The sequence below is a fragment of the Macrotis lagotis genome, chromosome 1 (genome assembly GCF_037893015.1).
Source record: "Macrotis lagotis isolate mMagLag1 chromosome 1, bilby.v1.9.chrom.fasta, whole genome shotgun sequence".
Taxonomy (NCBI): Eukaryota; Metazoa; Chordata; class Mammalia; order Peramelemorphia; family Peramelidae; genus Macrotis; species Macrotis lagotis.
Window position 1 is genome coordinate 81794634 of NC_133658.1, and position 24154 is coordinate 81818787.

General features: G+C 37.2%; 1 protein-coding gene and 1 pseudogene across 3 annotated transcripts in view; one reads left to right on the plus strand and one right to left on the minus strand.

Moving 5' to 3' along the window:
• Positions 1 to 24154, plus strand: part of WWOX (WW domain containing oxidoreductase) — a 1413871-nt gene that overhangs the window by 129675 nt on the left and 1260042 nt on the right. The gene's annotated exons all lie outside the window — the stretch shown is intronic.
• On the minus strand, positions 4458 to 4964 carry LOC141500495 (transcription factor BTF3 homolog 4 pseudogene; annotated as a pseudogene).

Here is a 24154-nt window from a genome sequence, read left to right on the forward strand (position 1 = left end):
AGATATTATCTTTCAGATATTTAGTTTTCTCAGCTGTGTGACCTAGTGGATTCAGATAGATTTGAAGTCTTATCTCCAACATAGACTGAATAGTGAAATCACTCAACTGTTCAGAGCAACTGAGGACAGCTTCTGAAGAATGGAAGTCATGGACCAGTTGAACTCTCACTGAGAGTATCCTAAAACAATTAAGGCATTAGACCCAGGAAACTATACTTTCTATCCCATGGAGTTGTTCTGAGGAAGGTCCTCAGAACTTGTAAAGTTTTTGAAAAGTGTTAAGTGTTTATTGTTATAGTCAGTATTTGTTCAACAAGAATGGCTTGCAAGAATTGTACTTTGGATCTAGAATATAAAGATGGGGAATGATAGAAGGAATGTAAAATCTAGTAAGGGGATGAGACAGATATACACATAAATTAAATAGACTAGATTGTATTTTTTTCCAACACTTTTCAGATTACAAGAACCTTTCATGATAAAAGCATTGAGAAAGTATAGAAAGTATTATCATCCTTATTTTTCAGATTGGAGAACATTGACTATACCAGGGATTATGGGTTGTCTACCACGTTATAGGTAGAAGAGTTTGATTATAAATCTAGGTTTTCCTATTGTAAATCTACTACATTTTTTTATATCAGCATATTTAATATCATTATCCATAAGGCAAATTTATGTATTATTTCTCTTCTTAAATCATTTATTGTCCAAGTATTATGTTTTATATGATTTACAATGATAGAATTTAAATAGATACATAGAATAGGTAAATTCAAAGGTATGTAACAGTCATAATAGTTGTTTTCCATTCATTTTAGCCTTTCCATTAGGCTTTATGAATGCTTTCCAAGAATTTAATTAATATCATATCACTTCGTTCACTGTAATTCCTCACCAGGGTTATGAGAACTTGGGAGTGTTCAGTTTCTTATTGAGTTTATTAAAAGCTACTTTTCATAGAACTTTTCCTATTAGTTATTTTTTTATATAATTTAATAAAAGCAGAAAATACTTTAAAATGGCAGTGTATATTAAATTGATGTAGCTAAAGTGGCCAAAGGGACAAAAAAAGGATTTTATTTCAATTTGGATAAAAAAGAAATTCATACTCTTCTATTGGGAAGAAAATGTAGTGTTATTTCCTTATCTGTAAAATGGGAATACTAGCACCTGTCTCTCAGGGCTGTTGTGAGAATCAAATGAGATAATACTGCAAAAGTGTCCAGTGACTCCTCTAAGTGTGTATAGGACAAGAGACCTCCACTGTTAAATAGAACTTCATTGTGCTTGTTTGGCATCCCCCAGAGGCAATCTTCTTTGAGCCAGAGACTTCTGGACCAAGCTCCAGTGCTTTGCCTCTTCTGCTACCCTATTGACCTATTATAACCTCTGGGCACCTTGCTTTTGAAGGGCATTAGTTTGCCTGGTTCATTGATAAAAGGGGTTTGAGCTATGAGAATTGTAGATACAATTAGACTTGGACAGCCAATAATCTCGAGTTTGGGATAAGCCCAAATTGGAGGGTGAGGAGTTGGATTTGGGGTTGTGGGCAGATCTTTTCAGGAGACCATGAGTTGGCATATGAATCTTGGAGGATGAGGGTTTACAAAATTTTTATTTGCACTGATTCTTTAGTGATGTCTTTGAGTGGTTTGAGACCCAGAGAGAACATTTGTGGACAGGTGAGTACCAAGTCAAATCAGCAAGCATTTACCAAGCCCTTATTTGACCAGGCTGTGGATTGAGTGCTGAGGACAGCCCAGCAAACAAAAAGAGAGTCCCTTGTTTAAACAAGAGGCATCTCTCCTTCCTGTTCTCACTATCATTAATCTTTGAAGTGAGACTTCTGACCTTTCATTTAGCTGAATGAACACTCAGCTCTTAAATGGAATGATCTTTTCTCAGTTTTTAAATTTGGTGATCTCTCTCCAGTCTTTGATATAGTCACCCTCTTTTCTTTTATGCATTCTTTTTTCTTGGTTTTTGTGACACTATTCTTTGCAGATTCTCCTGCCTAGCAGCTGTGTGGCCTGGTGGATGGAGCCCTCAGCTTAGGGTCAGAAAGACCTGAAGATACATCTGTCTCAGACATTTAGTAGTCATGTGATTCTGGGCAAGTTGTCTTGCCTCTGTCTGCCTCAGTTTCCTCAATTATAAAATAGAGATAATGATGGGATACACCTTGTGAAGTTGTTGTAAGGCTCAGATGAGATATTTGTGCAGTCTCTAACACAATGCCTACCACATGGTAGGTCTAAATAAATACTACTCCCTCACTTCCTCCTTCCCTCCCTCTCTCTTCCTTTCTTCCACGTTCTTACCTCCCTCCCTTCCTTGATATATTTGAATTATAAAATTTAGAATAGCAATTTTGTCAACACATTCTTATTTATTAGGGTGGAGCCTGATGAAGGAGGAAAGCTCTCTTATTTTAATAATTGTTTTTAGATTTTTTTTTTTGCAAGGCAGTAGGGTTAAGTGGCTTGCTCTAGACCACACAGCTAGGTAATTATTAAGTGTCTGAGGCCGGATTTGAACTCAGGTACTCCTGACTCCAGGGCTGGTGTTCTATCCACTGCATCACCTAGCCACCCCTGTTTTAGTAATTTCTTTATGCAGTTAAGTTTACTTTAGTGATGGAAGCTTTTGGGACTTTGACATTAAGATAGGAGATGGAAGGAACAGCACTGCTTTACATAAGCTGAGCTTCTCCTTTAGAGGTGCAGGGTAAGGAGAGCATTTGGCTTCATTACTGCTTGAATTAGAAAATACCCAAGTTGGGGGGGTAGTTGCTGTCTGGGATTTTGAGGGACAATTATTGACCTTTCTGACTTAGTATAGTAGATTTCCACAGTGACTGCAGAGGTTGATAGGGGAAGTATTTTATCTTTTTTTTTTGTATGGTTATTTTATTTTATAGTCCATATATTATATAAAACATAACAGGAGAATGAACAAGTCTATAAAATCCATGGAGGGGTTTGGACGACAAACCACAAGAGCTCTCTTGCTCTCTTTTGCTTGCGCTCTCTCTCTGCTGGTGTCGTCTGCAGACCTCCAGTGTATTCTTGGTCTCCAAAGCTATGCAGGGTCAGAGGGAAGCCATGGCTAGTTTGGATGATGGTCAGACAGGCCTAAGCAGATCCTCAGTCTCTCCTTCAATGCCTGCTCCAACAAAGGTCTGAATGGTCACAATGCAAAGCTTTCCTCGAAGGCCTTGAAGGAAATTCTAGTGAAGGAGCAGCCCTGAGCCTTCCAGAGGAGGTCCAAGCTTGCTGCCTGGGGCCAGCGAGCCCCCTAAACACTGCTCTACTCTACACAAATGGTGGCAGGTGGCGTGAGCTACAACAGGGATGTCCAATCCACAGGTAGGTTTCAAGGCCAATGGCAGGAAAACAGGTCAAAGAATCCTTTCAGAGTCAGCATCACCATCCCATTGATGTGGTACCCCGTGTGCTCCCAATTCAACAGAAGACTGACAGTTCCAAACTTGATGGAAAGAGAGCTGTCTCTGTCCTTCAGAACAGTGAAGACTGTTGGGATGTTAAGTCTCTTGGCAAAGAAAGCATGCCAGCTCCCCAGATTTAATTTCACTGACTGCCATGATCCATGGCAAATGGAAGGTCAAGAGTGGGTCTGCTGTTCCCCAGGACAAGAGAAACAATGTTTTACAAGGAAAGGGGTCTAGCTGTTCACACAATCCTAAATGGAGAACGTCCTTCTTGGTCTAGATAAGAGGTGAGGAGGAGCACAAACAGAGGCTGATCAAACCATTTTAGGATGAAAGGGGGCAAGGAAACACCTCGGAAGAAAGGCAGGGAAAGAGAAATCCTTCTAGGTCTGACCATGGAACCAAAGGCAAAGACCCTAGGTATGCCCCTAGCCCATGCCTAGGAGGAAGTCTGCCTCCCATCTCTCAGGAAAGACATTTTAAACACAGAAAAGTATTTGCAAATACAATAGTTAACACAGCAAATTGAAACCCAGTCTTGAATGTTCTGACGTCTTGAGTTCTTGAAATATAGACAAGAAACTCACTGTTCACTATTTCTGTGCACTATTGGGCAAAGATAAAAAGGAAGAGACTTAAAGATTTGCTTTATTTTCTACTGGGGACGGGGAGGATCAATAGAACTTTTATCCAATTTGCTCTCCATTGTATACACACACACCCACACGCTTGTACATCCACACACAACGCACGCGCACACACATAAAAACCCTCAAAGCTGCACCAATACTTCGTATTTTGACCAAAAGAGTAGATCCTGGGAGAAGTGCAAAATGCAAAATCAACTGACAGAAAAATGCTGAACAAACAGCATCATTAATATACAAAATATTTATATTACTGAACTATTAACAGGGCGACATTCTCTGCCACGGCACAGCTCTGGAGCTGCCCGCTCCTTCCTCTGACCTAGTCCATGCCAGCCTCCAAGAATCAGTCAGGCTCTAGTTTGCTTCGTTCTTCGATGCTTCGTCAAAATTTTCTACAAGATCTGGCACATCATCATCTTCCTCGTCGATGTCTTCAGGCTTGGGGGTTTTGCTATCCAACACTTGCCATGGGAACTGTTCAGCTAACTTCCTAAGACTCGTTAAGCTGTCAGCACCAAGCTGGCTTAATATTCCAGGGAGCATTTCTGTGATTGGCTTTGCTTCTGCATGGCCAGTGATTGCAAAGGTGTTGGCAGAGAGGGAAGCCTAGACTTTGGGGTTGTTGAAGTGAATAACCCTCCCATCATCTTTAATCATGTTCACCTCTTTGATACCAGCAATATTATTCACAGCCAATTTTTTGAGAGAACTCTGAAGTTTCTTGTCGTCTGCTGTGGCCGTTCTATGAACTACCTTCTTTCTGCAAGCTGTGCTCTTGCCTCCTATCCGGACCTGAGCCCGAAGCTTGGCTAATTTTTCTTGATTCATGCTGTTGGTGGATCTGGCGCCGAGGCCGGGGCTTCTCCAACGGCAACACGCGGCCCAGACGGCAACACACGGCCAGTATTTTATCTTAATATCTTTTTTTTAAGAGAATGAAGATTTAATTGGTTCTGAGTGGAATATTCCCAATTAAACTATTTCAGGGTTAATATTCCTAGTAAAGTCCTCTCAGAGTTAAGAAATATTAAAGAAAGAACAAACTATTTTTCTTTTGAATTTTTTACAATTTCCCCCCCTAATCTTGCTTCCCCTCCCACCTCTGACAGAAGTCAGTTTATTTGCCTTTATGTTGTTTCCATGGTATACATTGATCTAAGTTGAATGTGATGAGAGAGAACTCATATCTCTAAGGAAGAAAAATAAAGTATTGTGCCTGATTGTTGCACTAATGGAATGAGTAAGTCCATTAAGGTTGGTCATCACCCCCATGTTGCTGCTAGGGTGCACAGTGTTCCTCTGGTTCTGCTCATCCTGCTCAGCATCAGTCCATACAAATCTTTCTGGGCTTCCCTGAATTCCCAACCCTCCTGGCTTCTAATAGAACAATAGTGTTCCATCACATACATATAACACAATTTGCTAAGCCATTCCCCAATTGAAGGACATTTACTTGATTTCCAATTCTTTGCCACCATGAACAGAGATGCTATGAATATTTTTGTACAAGTGATTTTTTTTAATAAATTACTAAAATATTCTTGTTTAAGAATAAATATAATACCCCCTCCCCCCCAAAAAATATAGACGCTCATGAGAAATAAAGTAAAGGAAAGAGAAAAAAAAATGTGATTCAGTCTGTGTTTTGATACCATCAGCTCTGCCTCTGGGGTGGATCACATTCTTTATGATAAGTCCATCATAAAAGTTACTTCCATATTTTTGCTCTGTTGCTGTTGCTGATTGTAATTCCCTCCATCCATTCCTCCCCAATACCATGTATTATATTTTCTCTCTCTCCTTTCACTCTGTCCCTCTTCTAAAATGTGTTGTAGGGTAGCTGAGTGGCATAGCAGACTGATCACTGGCTCTGGTGCCAAGAGGCCCACATACCACCCCTGAAACCCAGCAACCACTTGGCCCTGTGGCCCCAGATAGTCCACCCAATTCCAGCCTGTTGCAAGAAATAAAAAAGAAAATGTCCTATATCTGATTATTCCCTCCTATATCTACCCTCTCCTCTGTCACCCACATCTCCCCCTTTACCATTTCTCTCTTTTTTACTCTAGCTGTCTATACCCTATTGAGTGTGTATGCTGTTTCCTCTCTGGGCCATTTCTGATGAAAGTGAAGGTTACCTCATTCCCTCTCGCCTTTTCCCCTTCTGTATCATTGCAAAAGCTCATTGTAAAATATATATATATATATATATATATATATATATATATATATATATATATATATATCCTTTATATGAAATATCTTAGCCTATTCCACCTCTCCTTTCTCTTACTCCCAGTGCAGATTGAGTATTTATCTTTTAGCCATTGACTCCATTTTTACAATATATTATATCTTCAAATTCAGCTCTTTCCTGTGCTTCATCTAAAAAAACTCCTTCTACCTGCTCTATTAAATGAGAAGTTTCATATGAGTATTATCAGCATCATTTTTCTATGCAGGAATACATGCAGTTCATCACCATTAAGTCCTTCATATTTTACCCTTCCCTTCTATTCTCTATGCTTCACCTGAGTCCTGTATTTGAAGGTCAAACTTTCTGTTCAACTCTGGTGGTTTCAACAGGAACTTATGAAATTCCCCTGGTTCATTGAAAGTCTATCTTTTTCCCTGGAAGAGGATGTTCCGTTTTTCTGGGTAGTTGATTCTCAGTTGTATTCCAAGTTCTACAAGTTCTTATTGTAGTTGCTGCTAAGTCCTGTGTGATCCTGACTGCAGCTCCATGATATTTGGATTGTGTCCTTGCTTCTTGTAGTGTTTTCTTTTTGACTTGGGAGTTCTGGAACTTGGTTATAATATTCCCAGGGTTTGTTTTTTTGGGGGGGACCTCTTTCCAGGGGAGATTGGTGGATTCTCTCAATTTCTATTTTGCCCTCTGCTTCTAGGACATCAGGGCAATTTTCTGGTAGGCTTTCTTTAAAAATGAGGTCAAGGCTTTTTTCCTGATCATGACTTTTAGGTATCCCAATAATTTTTAAAGTATCTTTCCTGAATTGGTTTTCCAGATCAGTTGCTTTTTCAGTGAAATGTTTCACATTTTCTTCTAATTTTTCATTCTTTTGGTGTTGAAGTATTGTGTCTTGACTTCTCCTAAAGTCATCAGCTTCTTTTAGCTCCATTCTACATCTGAAGGATTTATTTTCCTCAGAGAGCTTTCTTATCTCCTTTTCCATCTGGCCAATTCTGCTTTTTAAAGCATTCTTCTCACCAGTAGCTTTTTGAACTGTTTTATCCATTTGACCTATGCTGGTTTTTAACATGTTATTTTCTTCAGCATTTTTTGGATCTCCTTGACTAAGATGCTGGCTTCTTTTTCATGTTTTTCCTGCATCTCTCTCATTTCTTTTCCCAATTTCTCTTCTATCTCCCTTACTTGGTTTTCAGCATCTTTTTTGAATTCTGTCATAGCTTGAACCCAATTTCTGTTTTTACTTGGAGTCTAGATGCAGGAGCATGTACTTCCTCATCTTCAGATTGATTATTTTGATCCTTCTTGGGATCATAAGACAAAGAATTTTTCAATCCTATTCCTCTTTTTTTCCTCGGTTTACTCATTCATCCAGCCTGTGCCTGGTTTTTGGGTGCTTCCTGAATTTTTGAGTATTATTGGGACACCCACCTTGGTGGGTTTTTTGGGACACCCCACTACTGGGACCTTTATTCCTCTGAGGTCTTATGCTTTCTTGCCTCTGCTTTGATATGTACATGACTACAGGCACTCTCCTCTGCCCTGGAGCTGTGAAGAGGGTCCTTGCTATCTTAGTATGGAAGACTAAACTGCAACCTGGATCTGTGTGGGCAAATATCAGAGGCCTGACCCAGGGAGAGCAGAGAGATTTCTGCAGTCTCCTCTGACCCCCTTACTGACTGTGGGCTGTGCTCTGGAGGTGTAGGATGCTTTCCCCAGATTCCTTCTGCTCTGAGGCCAATGTTCCTCACTCCACACTCATTCTGGTGTTGCAGTTCTCTCACCTCCCCTTCAAACTGTTCCTAGTGATTTCTGGACTGTGCTGTGCTGTGCTGTGCTGTGCTGTGCTGTGCTGTGCTGTGCTGAGCTCAATGACACCAGGGCTTTTTTCCAACCCCTGGTCCTGGTGAAACACACCTTTCCCACGGAGTTTCTCAGTTATCTTGGACTGGGAAATTGTATCACTCAGTCTTTCTGTGGGTTCTACCCCTCTAAATTTTGGTTAGAGTCATAATTTGATGGCTTTTAGAGTTTTGGGGGGGAAGGAGTTTCTAGGAAATGCTACCTTCATGCTGCCCTCTTGGCTCTGCCCTATCTTAATATCTTTTAAAAATCTTTAAGAATTGGGGGAAGCTAAGTGGATAAAATCAAGCCCTGGAGTGAGGAAGACCAGAGTTCAAATCTGGACTCAGATACTTAATTATTACCTAGCTGTGTGACCTTGGACAAGTCACCAACCTTTACTTTGTTACTTAACCATCACCTTGCAATCCCTCACCCCTCAAGAAAAAAACCCCTTTAAGAATTGTATTCATTTAATCTCTTGTTATCAATAAAATTGTTTTAAATCAAATTTTATAGGCCAGGTGTGACTTATTTGAATTCTAACTCCTAAGCCCAAATTGTTAGACTGATCTAGGTTTGTTCTGGCCCACAATATTTTTTATTAATGAAATATTTAGGTGGCACTTCCTCTTTAACTTGGAAGTCATACTCATTTCTGTTTAAGAGAGCTCAAAATGGGTTTAAGGCTAGGCAAAACTATAATGTGCTTAAACTGTCTCTTGAAAGATGCCATATTTTATATCAGGTTTTGACATTATTGCATTTTTTTTTAGGTTTTTTTGCAAGGTAAATGGGGTTAAGTGGCTTGCCCAAGGCCACACAGCTAGGTAATTGTTAAGTGTCTGAGACCGGATTTGAGCCCAGGTACTCCTGACTCCAGGGCTGGTGCTTTATCTACTGCGCCACCTAGCCGCCCCATGCATTGCTTTTTTTTTAACAGAAAACTTTTTTCATATTATTTATAGCCCATCAATAAGCAGTTTATGCAAAACTGAGCCAAAGGCCTTATGATAATCAATAAATAGTTTATAACTACTATGGCACTTAGGGATAACTTATTCAATATTTGATTATTTGATAATCAGTCAACAATTAGCAAGCATTTATTAGGTTTCTACTAGCCAGGTCAGATTCTGTGCTAGATACTAGGTATTCAAGAAAGAAGATGTAGAATAAATGCAAAATAAACTCAAGATAATTAAATATGATGTCACTAGGGAAGGACTGTATTAGTCATGTGGAGAATCAGGAAAGGCTTTGTTTAGAAGATTTCTTAAGCTGAGATATGTGAATTCCATTCTTAAAAATATTTTTATTTCTTCATTAAAATTGGTTTCTTTGTTTTTTATGTTGTAAATTTAAAAATGTTAATTTGAAAGGGGGTTTATAGGCCTCACTGCAGGAAAGGTAAAAAATATATAATGAAACTGAAAAGATAGGTTGGAGGCAGATTGTAAAGGGCTTTAAAAAATGAGAAACAGAATTTGCCTTTTAGCTTAGAGGCAATAGGGGAAATTGACTATTGGACTGACATGGTAAGAATTGTGTTAAGGAAAATCAACTTGACTGTTGTGTGAAGAATCAGTGTGGTGAGATTAGAGATCATGAGACCAATATAGTAGTGCTGAGAAGAGGTGATGAGAACTCCAACTAAAATGGTAGCTGTGTAAATGGTAAGCAGTCAGCGCTTGGGAGAGAGGCTGTGGAGATAGTAATGGCAAATTTTGATCATTGACTGAATTGGGAAAAATTGAGGCTCACACTAAAATTATTGGGACAATGGTGACATTCTCAACAAAATTTGGGAAGTTCAGTGGAGGAAGGTTCAGTGAAGCTTTTCAGGGAAAGATATTAAGTTCTATTTTGGATAAGTTATGCTTAAGATTTATGAGAGATGTGCATTTTGAAATGTTTAATACACCATTGGTGGTTTGGCACTGGAATGCAGGAGAGGACCTGAGACTGGTTTCATATACATACTTATACATATCTATGTAAATCATCTATGTAGAACAGAAATTAAAACTTTGCTAATTAAATTTCAGAATGAGAGTTTATAGAGAGAAAAGGAACCCAGTGAATGACAATAATATCATACTAGAATAGAAATGGATCCTGCAGGGCAGCATATTGATTTCGAAAACCTCAAATTAATATTATCTGTCATGTATTTTATTTTCATTTATTTTATTAAATATTTTCCAATTACATTTTAATCCGATTCAGGCAGCATTCCAGAGTGATCCAGGGTCACAAATTTGACACCTCTGATGTTGACACCTATGATGATTTAGCAAAGGAGCCTATGGAGCAATCAGACTGATATTAAGAAAACTTAGAAAAGCAGTGTCTTGTAAACTGAGAGAGGAGAAAATATGCCAGAGAAGAGAATAGTCAGTTGTATTAAATGCTGTAGAAATAGGATTAGAATGAGTATTAAAATAGACTGTTAGAATGGGTATTCTAAAAATCATTGGTAACTTGACAGTACAGTTTGAGTGAAGTGATAAGGTCAGGAGCCACATTGAAAAAGTTTCAGATGTGAATGATGAAGTATAAGCATTAAGTATAGGGAATTTGTCTTTGGATTTGGGGGGAGAGAGAGAGAGAGAGAGAGAGAGAGAAGAGAAGAGAAGAGAAGAGAAGAGAAGAGAAGAGAAGAGAAGAGAAGAGAAGAGAAGAGAAGAGAAGAGAAGATGTAGGGTAGTTTGAGAGGATAAAAGAGTATGGTGAAATTTAAAAAAACAATTTAAATTTGTTTTAGAAATGGGGACTTGAGACCTTTTTGAAATCCTTTGTAGCTTGTTCCCTTTACATCTTTCTCATCTTCCTCTACCTTGCTTCTGGACACATCCTCACAATCAAATGACATTGGCCTTCTTGTGCTATCCTCCTCATACAAGGTCTCCATCTCCTGTTTCTGGGCATTTTTCAGTGGCTGTTCCCCTGCATGGAATTCTCTCCCTCCCAATCAACTCCTAGCTTCTCTGACTTCCTTTAGGTCTCAACTAAAATTCTACCTTCTCTAAGAAGTCTTTACTCATCATTTTTGTTGCTGTGAATGTCTCTGATTATTTGTCTTTTCTCTATCTTGTTTCCATATAATTATTATCATTTTTTCTTCCCCATTAGAATGTGAGCTCCTTGAGAAATGGATTGTTCTTTGCTTTTATTTCTATTGGGAGCCCTTATTGGACACAGGATCTGGCACAGGTTTTTAAAGTCTTAACTCCTTTTCAATCTCTTTTGCCTATCCTCATCCAGATCCTGCCTCTAATCATTGGTGTCCCACAGCATTCTACCTTGTATCCTCTTCTCATTTCCCTCTTTACTACTTCATTTGGTGATCTCACCAGCTCCTACAGATCTAATCACCATCTCAAATATACTTATCCTGTTCCAGCCTCTCTGCTGATATCTAATTTCACATTTCCACCCACCTTTCAGACATCTTGAACTGGATGTCCAGTAGACATCTTCAACTCAACATATTCATAATGGAATTCATTCTCTTTCCACTTAAACCTTCCTCATTTCCTACTTTGCCTGTAGGGAGCAGTGACTGTAGAGAGCAGTGACTTCTTAGAAGTTCTTCTGACTTGCAGCCTAGGTGCCATTCTTGACTTTTCTCTATTTCCTGCTCTACCTTCCCCCTATCCAATTTGTTGCCAAGGTCTGCCAATTTTTCCTTTGCAGCATCTCTCAAATACTCCCTCTTTTTTCTCTGCCAGTGCCTCCACTCTGTAGACCCTTGCTACCTTAGGCCTAAACTACTAGAATAGCTACTGGTGGTTCTGCCTGCCTCAGGTCTCTTCCCCAATCCAATCCATTCGCTCTTCAGTCACTAAAGTGATTTTCCTAAAGTACAGGTCCAGTCTTGTCAATCCCTTTCCCCCACCCCCTTAGTAAACTCCTTAAACTCCGAGATTCTTCCATCTCCAGAATGAAATACAAAATGCTGTGTTGGAATCCCAAACCTTTTCTAAATCCCATCTTGCTCACTTTTATTTTACAAACAAGACACTTGGCTTTGGACATTTTCTCTGACTTTTCCCCATGCCTAGAATGTTCTCCCTCATCTTCAACTACTGGTTTCCTTAAAGTCTCAACTAAAATTTCATCTTCTATAATCCATAATTTTGTGGTAGTTGTTTTCTCCATTAGATTATGAACTTCGTGAGGGCAGAGTGACTGCTTCTTTTTATATTGCAAGGATTTAGCACATAGCAAGTGCTTAATGAATGCTTATTGATTGATTGTTGGCTTGATTTATCTTATTGACTTTAAGGCAACAAAGAAGGTACAGGAGGAGATGAGGATTATGAATTGTTCCTTACAACCCAAGATAGCATACGATCTGTGCTCCTTGTCTTAGATTTTGTTTTCTCAGTGGTATTCAGCTAATTCACTATTGCTTCTAGAGTTATACATCAAATTCTCTTGACATTTAAAATTCTTCATATTTCTTTCTGACTTTTTAGCTTTCTTGTACTTTGCTCCTTTCCCTGTACTATACAAGTCTGTTGTGTTGGCCAACTTGCAATTTCTCACATATAACAATCCCCATCTGACTTCCTGCCTTTTGTCTTACATTTTTGAAATCCTTTTTCTTCTTATCTTTGCCCTTATAATACTGAGATTCCTTTAAGACTCACCTGCTCCTTTTCTCATCCCCTCCACTGGGAGTTCCTTCTCTGTTAAAGTTACTTTCTATCTATTGTGTATAGTCTTAAATATAATCTTATATAGCCCTAATTATGTTGATGTTATTGCCCATATCAGAATGTTAGCCCATTAGTAGAGTATGAGACTCTTAATCTCAGGGTTCTGAGTTTTTGGCTCTTGAAAGGAGTTATTGCTTTTAAAACCAATAGCTGGTATAGTGGGTGGAATACTTCCCTTGAAGACAGAAAGGCTTGAATTTTAATATTGCCACATTTTTTCAGCCATGTGACTTTGGAAAACTACTTATAGTTACATTTAATGACTCCAGCATCTTATATCTGTCATTGTCTTTTACTCTTGCATGGGAAAATGATACCTGCTTAATATAACACTATTTTTTCGGGTTTTTGACCTATTTATCATGGTCTCAGACTTTTTTCCCCCTACTTCCTTTTTGTTGTTTCTGTTGAGTAATTGTTTTCTTTTATTTATTGTTATAAGATAATTGACTTTGTGTTCAATTGATACTGTGTGGCTTTTGTGAAGACTTTTTCCAAAACTGCCATGGTCCATTTTCTAGTTCAAAAGGTATATTAGAGGACTAGTATTGCATAGTTGGTAATTGCTTTAAAATGTTTCTTCCCATTGATCTTTAATTTTAAGCTGCCAATAAGTCTCTTAATGTATTTAACCACTAATTTCTTTTTGATATTTTTATTCTTAATGTTTCTTGTTTATGGGAGAACATTTCTGGACACATTTCTTTCATCTCTTGGTTCAATGTGACCTCCAGATTCAAGTTTGAAGTCATCAGTCTCTTTCATTCCATGGTACATGTTAAAAATTTTATACTTAGTGAATCCAAATGATATTTTGTTATTGATGGAGAAATATTCCAGAAGGTGAACTGTTTAACTTTTTAAAATTTTTTCTTATTTTGTGAAACCTTAGAATTGCATGTCATCCAGGTACATCAAATGTTTAATATCATATTTTGTTTTGACTCTTTATTTGGACGCAATAGTTCTGTTTTGGAGAGAATATAATGGATTTCAGGCTAGATAGGTTCATAATTTATCTAAACTTTTTTCTTGAAAAATGCCACATTGTTTATGGATTGTTCTTTACAATTGTGTTGATGATACTCAGCACCAGTATCTGGCACATGAAAGACACTTAATAAATATTTATTGATTGTTTATTGATTGATTTTAAATAGAGAATAATTTTTTATGTGAGCATCAAATATCCTTGAGTCTATTTTAAATGTTTATAGTACAATGAGATAATTATAATAAAATGAGCACAGAACTGAGTCAGAGGTTTTGCGCTAATTAACTATTATTATGATTGTTATATAGGTAAGAAAGCTAAGGCTCAACATAGTGCTATAAAGTCTTAGAGTGAGGAGGAGTCAAGATTTGAATTCATTTCTTCTGATATAGACTGTGTGCTTCTGTTATCAGAAATGATGAAGATATGATCCAAAGAATGCACTGAATACACCAGTACTGACTCTGATTCATTTCTATGGGATAGATAAATTCTTAGACTTCCTGGGTTTATTTTGACTTCTTTGAAGGCAGTGTGAACCAATGAAAAGAACTCTGAATTGTAGTCAGAGAACCTGAGTTTGAAGCTCTGCTCTCTTTCCTCCACATGTGGGCTCTTGGCCTTGGTTTATTTATTCCTAAAATGAGGGAATTAGACTGGATGATCTCTGAAGACACTTCTAGCCTCAAATTAATGATTCTCCCTTTAGTAAAGAATGTCAAAATTATTTAAATAGGCTTTTATCATATGCAGAGTATTTTATGTAACATGTAATTCTAACAAGATTTGTGGAAACATTTAGCCACAGTTTGGATTTTTTTTTTTAGGAGGAAGAATAGATCATTTTGTTTAAAGGTAGCTTAAGAAACTATGCTAATAATTTGCATTTCTTCTGTGCTTTATAATTTATGAAGTGCTTTCTTCATCACATGGTCTAAAGGGAAGGTATTCTTGTCATCATTTTACAGATTATGAAAATTGGAGTTTTATCTCTGGCTATTCCTATAGGAGGTGTTAGTGCTGGGTCTTTAGCCTAGTTTTCTGATTTTAGATCCTAGCCTTTCTACATTATGCCATATTGCCTTGAGGAAAAGCGTCGGATGGAAGATGTTGGAGAAAGAAAGGAGAATAAAAATGAAGAGCAGATGAGAGGGAGAGAAGAGGAAATCCTAGCTGATAGAGAGCAGCTTGCTTTTAATAATATTTAGGAAAGACCTGTCTTTTTATATATTTGTTTCTTAGTTGTTACTTCTCCTATTAAGGTCAAAATGTTGCATTTTATATTAAATTTGAATTTTGGATATGCTATTGAGTTCTTGTGGGATCTTGGGCATGTCACTTGCCCTCACTGTTCATTAATTTGTTAACTTTCAGAATTAAGGGATTGACATAGGTAGTCTCTCAGGTCCATTCTCGCTCTCAATTTCTTTGATCCTTTGATCTAATGAGGAAAAGAAAGTTAAAATCTTAAGGCTTAAACCTGGAGAAAAGTAAAACTACATTTTCCTCTATTTTCTTGCTATTTTTTCCCTCAGACATAGAAATAAAAGATGTAGCTTAAAAGGAACACGAAAAATGAATGCTCTAGCATTGTCTTTCTTTTGAAAGTTCATCTTAAAAATTTCAGCATTGCCAACCTATATACTTTTTCCTCTCTTCATTCTCATAAAACACCGTAGCCCTTTGTTTACTTGGGAATCACTTATTAAGCACTTTGTATGAGGTATTGGGTGAGATTCAAAGATCAATGAGACTTTTCCCTGTTTTCTAGGAGTCTTTATAAGTCTATCTGTTCAAAATTACAGACAATTCAAATTATTATATAATAATTATACTATTCAAAGATCTATGATTTTACTCCTTTCCTCAAACAGAAGATAGGCCCTATGTACCCTCGTAATAATTGTGATATCCATTTTGAGTCTCAGTCAATCTATCCATCATTCAAGATATTCTTATTAAATGTTTATTTATATATAATTTACCATGGTAGGTAATAGGTATATAAAGAAGAATTGGCAAGTATTTGTAAAGATATAAGGTAGTTTGGGAGAGAAAGCAACAGCAGTTGGAGAAAATCAGAAGAGACCTCATGTAGAAAGTTGTACTTGAATTAAATCTTGAAAGGAGGAAAGGATTCTAAGAAGTAGGGGTGAAAAGGGAGTGCATTCCAGACATGCATGATGTCCAGTGGTAATGGGAGATGGAGTGCCACATATGAAGAAGACAAGAAGGACTGTTTGATTGACATGGAGAGGAGAAAAAACAGGAATTTATTGGATGCCTACTGAATGCCAGGGACTATGTTAAGTGCTTTACAAATATTTAATTTGCTAGGATGCAAGAAGGAATTAATGTACAATAAAGCTGGAAACATAGGTCAGGGCTAAGTTTAAAGAACTTTAAAAAGCTAAGCAAAGGAATTTATATTTGATAGTAGAGGCAGCAGAGAGTCAATAAAGTTATTGGATCATACTGAAATATGGTCATATCTCTTTTTGAAGAAAATCATCTTGGCACATTGAGGAGGCTGAATTGGAGTCCAGAGAAACTTGGAATAAGAAGAGTGATTAGGGATGAAAGTGCAAATTAAGGTGATGGCTGTATGAATGTTTAGAAAGGGACAGAGGGAAGGGATGTGGAGGCAGAACCAGCAAGATTTGGTAACATATGTGAGTTGAACATAAGATGAAGAATTAGGAATATTGGAGTAATGAACCTGTGAGCCTGGATGAATGATGATGCTCTTGACAAATACTCTAGTGTTGTGTATTATAGTATTGTAATATAATTTATTATCATGTTATATATTCTAAATAATATAGTGTATATATAATATTAGAGAATACATATTTTAGTATTTGTCAAATACACTAGTATACAAATAAGTTTGGAATAGAGTTGAGATTTTTTGGGAAAACATGTTTGGTTCTGGAACGTTTTAAACTTGATGAGTATGAGATACACTGTGAATAAACATAGAGGTTTGATATCAACCAAAAGACAAAGGACAGGTCATTTTAATGTCCATGAGGTTGTTTCCTCCTTTGCAAAATATGGATCAAAATGCTTTTAGTAATATAAATGCCAGATTTTATTTTTATTATTAGTTTTAGATGATTTGAGTGGGTGTTTCTAATAAAATTTATCATTTAGGCATTATTCTTCTGGTAGTAATCCTAGCTGAAGTTTACTAGGCTAGCTCTTAGATGTTAATAAGACTCATGAACCATTTTTGCATCTGTACTCAGACTTTTTACTTAGGTAGGACTAACTGACCAGAGCTTGTGCATAGCACCCAAACTTTTGAGAGTGTAAGGTCACTTTCTCACTATGTTAGATCATTACTTGAACTAGGGAAGGATGATTTGTTCACTTTCAGAATTAAGGCATTTACATAGGTAGTCTCTCAGGTCCATTCTAGCTCTAAAATTCTTTGATCCTTTGATCTAATGAGGAAAAGAAAGTTAAAATCTTATGGCTTAAACCTAGAGAAAAGTCAAACTACTTCTTCCTCTATTTTCTTGCTATTTTTCTCTGACAGAAATAAAAGATACAACTTAAAAGAAACATGAAAAATGAAGGCTCTGGAGTATAATGTTATTTGAAATTAGAAAAGGGAAAGATCATTTTGAAATGATGGGAAGAAATTGATCAGGAAATTTCTGTATCAGGTGATTTTGGAGTTAGACTTTCAAGAATTAGGTGGATCTTAATTGTTCTAGATTAGTGGGGAGAATATTATAGGTAAAGTGAGGGAGAGATCACCAAAGAATGTGTCTTCCTCTGGTTTTACATAGGGCTTTTGTTATTTTAGAGAAGTATTTTTACATTTACTATTCAGTTAAACAAATATTTATTGAGTTTCTATTTTGTACAATATACATAGTTTCTTACCAAAGTTTAAGTAGATGGCTTTACTTTTTAGATATATTCATAATGAGTTTGAATATATTGTAAGCTTGTAACATACTCTGTTAATGAAGAAGGCAAACTAAGCTTATGGTAAATACACTGTTTATAGTCCATTTCATATTTTACATGATTTCCTTTATAATTCTGCTTATCTTTTCATTCTAATTCCCTAAAGAACATATAAACGAACCCCTAAAGAGAGTAATTACTGCTGTACTCTTTAACCAAGGCTCCTTTTGCAAAGAGAAATCTGATCTGCTTTTTAAAGAAGGCCGTTTTAAATAAAAATGCAAATAAGCTACTTTGTAACCACATTAATTACCCACCTAGCCTCTTATTACCATGTTTGTATTGTTTGCAAACACTATTTACAGTCGTGTGGAAATTAACATTACTGGTCCTGAGGAAAGATTGTTGTGGGTAGGTTGTGCTTTGGAACCAATTAGGGTGAACCTTGTCTCCATCGAGACTCAGGGGAAAAAACCATAGCCTTGCAATGTCAAATAATAGCATTAACTATGACTGCATAGGAATAGTGCTGTAATTATATTATTGGCCCTGTTTTGCTTCTGCAATGAATTTCATTGTTTGCATTTTAAAATCAGCAGGCAGTAAAGTTTCTGTTAAGGATATAATATGCTCTGTAATAATTTTTGACCAAAGTCAAAGTAAGCCACAAGGCAATTTTATTGCTCAATTTGACTACTGGCTGGAAAAATGGTTATGGAGTTGATTGAGCATTGGGTTGGAAATATGGAACCCTTGAATCAAGTCCTATCAGTAATTAACTCACCTTCCTTCTGTGGGCTGCATTGTTTCATCTTGAAAAATTAAAAAAAAATTGGTCTAGATGAACTTTGACATCAGTTCTAGCTTGAAAATAGTGATTCTGATTCTGAACAAAAAAGATGTTATCCCTAATTTCATCCCTTCTCTTCCTCTCTCACCCAGCTGAAAGTATTCTGTCCTTTCTGAAATTTTGTAACTTACTTTTCACAAAGAAATTCCTCAATCTTTGATAAACTGAAGTAACTTTGGGATAAAATATAAATTCAAGACTTTCAAATCTGACTCCAGTCTATCATTCTAGCCATATTATGCAGTACAGCATTTCCCCTACTTTATACTACATTCATCCTGTGTTGCTTGCTGTTCCTGTTCTTCTTGCTTGCCTCTGGGTATTTGCAAAGTTAACTGTTTAGGATGGATTCTCTGTGGAAAAATCTTTTTTTTTTCCTTTAGGGTCCAACTTAGGTACTCTCTTCATGCAAACTCTTCTGACAATGAAACTGTAAAGGTGTCCATTTCTTTCTCAAATTTTCTTTAGTTTGTATTTTTCTTTGGCTTCCATTACATCTTACCTTGTGTTGTTATTTGTGTTAATGCCACTTTTCTCTTTTTATTTTTGACTTATAAACTTTTTTTTTAGGTTTTTGCAAGGCAAACGGGGTTAAGTGGCTTGCCCGAGGACACACAGCTAGGTAATTATTAAGTGTCTGAGATGGGATTTGAACCCAGGTATTCCTCACTCCAGGGCCGGTGCTTTAATCCACTATGCCACCTAGCTGCCCCCAACTTATAAATTTCTTTTTCATCTTTGTATTCCCAACACTGAACATGCCATTATGTATTTAGGGAATTCTTAGTTACCACTTAGCTTTGTGTGATGTGCTGGGGATACAAAGAAAGACAAAAGACATTCCCTACTCTCATAGAACTGACAGTCTAAAGGATCTGATTTTTGTTGATTGAAGCAAAAATTGCAATTAGAACTGGGTGATTTTCGATTCACTTCAGTTGTTCTAACCTTGGCCTGTATTTGACTGTGGGTAATGTTGAAGAGGTTTTTTGCTCCATTTAGAGGTTGGAGAAAAGACTTCTTGAGCCTTTCAATTTTGAGAATCTTTGATTCCTAGTTTAATGTAGACTCACTGAATGATTAGAGATAGAAGAAATTGAAGAAACTGAGATCTAGAGAATCAAGGTGACTTATGCAGGGTTCTGTGACTAAGTGTATGACAGGGTTGGAAGCTTTTATGGAGTTCCTGCTGTGCTGCCAGATATTATATTAGGTGCTGGGGTTACAAAGTCGAAAAGAGATCTGTCTTCAATTGAATAAACATATTTGAAGTATTTAGAACCTAAGAATGCCATGCTGTTTAATAAGAAAATATAAAATTTAGATACAAAATTTCTGCTCTCTTGGAACTAACAGGCAAGCATCACAATTCCATGTATATGTACATCCTTTTAAATTCAGAAACTTACAAAGAAGTAACTCAAGGTTACTAGAGTAATGAAAATAGTATTGGATTAGGAATTAGGAGACATGGAGTGTTAGATAAGGCCCTCCCTTTGTGGGCCTTAGTTTTCTTCTCTATTTTAAGAGAGATTTAAACTATAGCTTTTATGTTTCCTTTAGTTCTCAGATTCTGAGTAGCTTCATGCCTTTTCTTGCTTTCTTTAGGCCCAAGAAATCATCTAGTCATTGATGTATTTGATCCAACAGCAAATGTACTTGGAGGCATAATCATTCAATTTATAGCTTAACACAGGGGTGGCTAGGTGGCAGTGGATAAAGCACCGGCCCTGGAGTCAGGAGTACCTGGGTTCAAATCCGGTCTCAGACACTTAATAATTACCTAGCTGTGTGGCCTCCGGCAAGCCACTTAACTCTGTTTGCCTTACAAAAAAAAAAAACCTAACCCCCCCCCCCCCCAAAATATAGCTTAACACTAAGAAAAAACCTTATTTAACATACTACCTTCTTTAGAAGAAACTTTTAGTTAATTAGTCTGATCTTAAGTAGAACAAAGATGTAGGATATTTAGATTCTTCTTAGGATTAAACCTCATATATCTTGTCTAAATTGGCGATCAATCTGACGACTGATGAATTATTGCATCATAAGGTTAAAGGAGATCTAGAGAGGTAAACTTTGTGCGTGCATGTGTGTGTGTGTGTGTGTGTGTCTGTGTGTCTGTGTGTCTGTGTGTCTGTGTGTGTGTGCGCGCGCGTATGTTGTAATCCTAGTTGAACCTTATGGTAGAAAGAATATAGGGTTTGCAGAAAGATCAGATTTTGAGTACAGATTGTTTTACCTTATCAGTATTTCCCTAACATTTGAAATTCTCTCCATTATCTTATTTTATTTTTAAAATTTTATCTCTCCTTAAATATCTTTCCACGCCATCTGCAGAAACTCACCTTTTTACTTCTCCTTTCTACCTTCCCTCCTTCATGGAAAAGGTATTTTCTTTCTTTTGTTTATGGAAGGTAGTGCTCCTTTGATATGTGAACAATTCAGTAGTTAAAAGAGGCAGAAAAACAGCTTTTGTGGCAAAACTGAAAGGGATGGTGCTGTGGGTAGGTAGGACAGTTACCTGACAGGAAGGCTTCAACTTCCATCTTAATTGGAAGAGGGCCATTCTGTTGTGGACTGGCTGAAGAAAGGTGGGAGTGGTTACTAGGTTGTTTATTGGAAGAGAGTTTAGCTTGTTTTGACCTGTTACCTCCAGCACTTCTTTGTCTTGATAGAGGTGACATCTTTTTTTGGGGGGGGGGGGGAGGCAAACAGGGTTAAGTGGCTTGCCCGAGGCCACACAGCTAGGTAATTATTAAATGTCTGAGACCGGATTTGAACCCAGGTACTCCTGACTCCAGGGCTGGTGCTTTATCCACTACACCACCTAGCTGCCCCTGAGGTGACATATTTTGAGGAGGCCTGATGATACAAGGACACTCTCAAGGTCTCTCTTAAGAACTTTGGAATTGGTTGAAGACACACTGGCACAGGGTTGCGCAGCTTGATGTGCCCTCATCAGAAAGGATGCTGGGGTCTACGAACAAGGAAGAATTGTTAGTAGCTCAAAAAAAAAGGTGAGATTTGCAAATTTAGAGAATCCATCCCAAATAATCACAGGTGCCTGACCTGTGATATAGAATTCTGAGCTCATATTGGTCTGATCAGCCTCAGTCAGACACACTGTAACTTGACTGTAGCATAGTGATATCATTTTGATTCTCTTCAAGAATGAAGAACAATCACCAGTCAATCAGAGGCCTCTACTTTCCTCTCTGGTCTGAGGAGGAGATTGGGGTGGGGGTGGAGAGACAAGAAAGTGAGTTGAAGCTGGTTGGACAAAGAAAAAATCCTGCTGCTGAAGAGCTTGCTGGGCTTCTGAGTACTGTCCAAAAAGCCCATTTGAGTAGCTTTGCAGTTTTCTGGTTTAAAGAAATGAACTTTCACTCCCATTGAGTGAAAGTTCACTCCCATGCTTTTTCAGTGTGCTTTTGGGGCAGTTATGAGTTGAGAGCATGTCATTGCTTCATCAGCCCAAGAAAATAACCAGAGGGGATTTCCCCAGATCAGGATTATAGTTAGCATATTGTTTCTGAAGGAACTAAGGACATCAAGGCATGTGAGAGCAGTGAGTTTACCTTAGCACTTAGATTTCCCATTCATGTACTTCCCAGTAAGATCTATATGTGTGCTTAGTCTCCCTTGTTGATTCTGCATACAGTAGTGGGTAGTTTTAAGGGTAGACCATGATATTTTGATTATTCATATATATATATATATATGTATATATTTAAAATATATACCTGTGATATTGGGGTTATTTTTCCTTTTTTGTTTCAACTTTTCTTTCACTTCTGTGTTTCTGTTCTTCCAATCAGTTATTCTTTATTTTGTTTCTTTGGTGAGACTTGCTGACATAGATTCAATTTTTTTTCATCTACCAATTATTTTTGTGGGATAAGACAGACATTCTGTTTTTACAGTTCTTTCTTCACTTTAAAACCATTCAGATTTGGTTCTGTTTTTCTATGTTACCTTGTGAAACCTAGGAGTCCTCTGCCTCATCAGATATTGGTTAATTTTCCTTTGTCTTACAACTGATTACTTACATTTATTACTAAATATCTGGCCTCATTTAGCTGATCTGGAGGCCCTATTCCCTATATTATTGTTTCTTATGTTCATGCTTAAGGTCTTTAACTGAGTTTTCCTCCTGAGGTCTTTGATAATTTTAGGCTTTTTCTCCTTATACTCCCGCTTTCTGACTTGCCTTTTAATTGCAGTTTCCCTTGAGATTGGGTTCTAGTATCGTCTCAGCATTCTTCCATACTGGCTAATTCACATTTTACCAACTTCAGTTGCTGGCCCAGGTGACTTCCATGAGAAGAATATTGACTCCCATTGGATGCTGGATTTTTTTTTTTTAATTCTCTTGTCTCATTGTTAAGTAAATATTTTGTGTTTAGAAGTTAATGTTGTAGTGGATAGAACACCGGCCCTGGAGTCAGGAGTACCTGAGTTCAAATCTGGCCTCAGACACTCAGACCTATCTGTGTGGCCTTGGGCAATCCACTTAACCCCATTGCCTTGCAAAGAAAAAGAAGTTAATGTTGTTATTGTTGTGACTGATTGATTTTGTTTAAATAGGAAGCATACTAAAAATAGTATTAGAGAAATTCAGACTTGTAGTGGATTAGTGGCAGTTCCTTTTTGGGAATCGCCTAGTACAGCTGATGTGAGGGCAAATTGGGTTGAGCAAGCTAATTTAGATAGTGAAAGGGAAGGTGGCAATTCTTTACATGGAAGAAGGCTATGTTATATGTTTTTTATGCATGCATTATTATTATATTATTACTAAGTTGTTTTAAGATGAGTCGGAGCTCTGTACTGTGATCACTACCAGGGAAAGGAACTAATTTTACTCATTCTTTCAACTTTTTCAATTTAGGCCCGATGCTCTGCCTTTGGTTTATCCTTTAATGTTTGCTCAGTTGAATTGTTCATTTAAATAGTAGGGTCTTCAAAAGCTTTTATCGATAAAGTAGTGGCAAATATGCAACCTGAAGATTATTTTTTTTTAGATATCAAAGAGGGAATAATTCATTTTATAATCAATCCTCCCCTTAAGTAATGTGTTACAGATATATTTCAAAGGCTAGTCAGCGGTTCAGTGGTGGAAGTGATAGGAAAATTATTTCCTGACAGTCATTTTAGCTTTAGAGTTTACTGTTCCTTCCCTCTAAAAATTTCCTTTTACATGGTTTTCATGTCAAGTTTATAATTTTTCTTTAGTTCACAAGATCAACCATTAAGTAAGTGCTTCCCCTTCCCCTTTCTCTTTTTTTTGGAGGAAAGGTTTTGTGTCTTTTAGTTTTACCCTGGTCAGTCTTCTTCCTAGGATAATCTGTTGAATAATAAGCTACACATTAGGAAAGACATTTATAAGCTAGAGAGCATTCCAAATAGGGAGATGAGGGTGATGAAGTGTCTTAAATCATGTAGTGTCAAAGTTAGTTAATTGCTGAAGCTTCCTTATACACAGATGGGGAACTGGAGCTTAA